Source organism: Macadamia integrifolia, chromosome 10, assembly GCF_013358625.1.
Source record: "Macadamia integrifolia cultivar HAES 741 chromosome 10, SCU_Mint_v3, whole genome shotgun sequence".
In the NCBI taxonomy this organism is placed as follows: domain Eukaryota; kingdom Viridiplantae; phylum Streptophyta; class Magnoliopsida; order Proteales; family Proteaceae; genus Macadamia; species Macadamia integrifolia.
Genome location: NC_056566.1, coordinates 1,841,034 through 1,842,844, shown reverse-complemented (window position 1 = coordinate 1,842,844; position 1,811 = coordinate 1,841,034).

Here is a 1,811-nt window from a genome sequence, read left to right as displayed (position 1 = left end):
TTAATTTAGTCATTGGTACTGAGATTCGGGCGAAATTCTCAATGAAGCACCGGTAATATCCAGCCAAACCCAAGAAGCTTCTAATTTCAGTGACATTCTTGGGGCTTTCTCATTCTACTACTGCTTTCACCTTATCAGGATCTACCTCGATTCTGGCCTTAGACACTACGTGCCCCAGGAATCCAACTTGCTCAAGCCAAAATTCACATTTGCTGTATTTGGCAAACAATCGTTGTTCTCTCAACCTCTGTAACACCATTCTCAAATGTTGGGTGTGCTCCTCTTCTGTCTTGGAGCAGATCAAGATGTCATCAATAAAAATAATTACCCATTTATCGAGTACATCATGAAATACTCGATTCATTAGATCTATGAATGCTGCCGGTGCATTGGTTAACCCGAAAGATAACACTAGGAACTCATAGTGACCGTATCGAGTCATAAATGTTGTTTTGGGTATATCACTGCTCTTTATCTTGAGTTGATAATAGCCTGATCGAAGGTCTACCTTTGAAAATACCCTGGCACCCTACAGTTGGTCAAATAAATCATCAATGCGTGGCAATGGATACCGGTTCTTAATGGTTAGCTTATTTAATTCCCGGTAATCGATGCACATACGTAAGCTGTCATCTTTCTTCTTGACAAACAACACTGGGGCACCCCAAGGTAAAACACTTGGGCGAATAAACCCCTTTTCCAATAGTTCCTGCAACTGCATCTGCAACTCCTTCAATTCAGCTGGTGCCATCCTGTATGGAGCCTTAGATACTAGAGCTGCTCCAGGAGTCAAATCTATGGCAAACTCCAACTCTCTATCAGGTGGTAAATGCATCAGATCATCTGGGAAAACGTCGAAAAACTCTTTCACCACCTTTACCTCTTCTAGAGGTGTAATCCTTGCATCAACATCAAGTACCGATGCTAAGTAACCCTGACATCCACTTTCTACAATTTTACGGCTTGAAGAGCAGAGACAAGGACCTTCCTCACCCGTTTCATTCTATCTGCTCGGTATACCAATTCTTTCCCTTCGTCGTCTGTCACCCTAATCAGCTTTTCAGCGCACATCACATTAGCTCGGTGAGCCGACAACCAATCCATACCCAGTATAACATCAAAATTCTGCATATTGAACTTAATGAGTTGTGCATCAAAGTTCTTTCCACTAATTTTCACTGGGTACGGCCCATATACTTCCTTCAACTGTGTAACTTTACCAGTAGGCATACTAACAATCATTCCGTGATCTAGGATCCTGGGTGACATCCCAAGTTTCTCTGCGAATCTCTTAGATGCGAATGAATGAGTAGCTCCTGAATCGAATAAAACATAGGCTGGTATGCCTGATATAGGTAGGATACCTAGTGTAACAATGCATATAATTTCAGTAGGTCATCAATATTAATCATAATGAATTTCTTAATTTAAAATGTACCTGCTACTACTTCTGTACTGGCCTCAGCTTCCTCGGCTGATAGAGCATACATCCTTCCCTGCGGTTGACTCCCTCGAGCTAAGGGAGGTCGGTACGTAGAGGGCTGACTGGAGGGCAAGGCTGGTCTGGCCCGACAGTCTTTTGCATAATGCCCATAAGAATGGCAGTTGAAGCAATGAATCTGAGACGTCGGAACTGGGGCGGGGCCCCTCTGCACTTGAGCCGTTGCAAATGGAGGTCGAAGTGGCCTTGGAGCTGTAGGTGCCACACTAGTGTTCGGGCGAAAAGAGGTGGAACCCGAACCACCAACTGGTCTAGGAGGGTAACCAGATGGCCTATAGGGCTGCCTATACACAGGCCCAGAACTGTACGA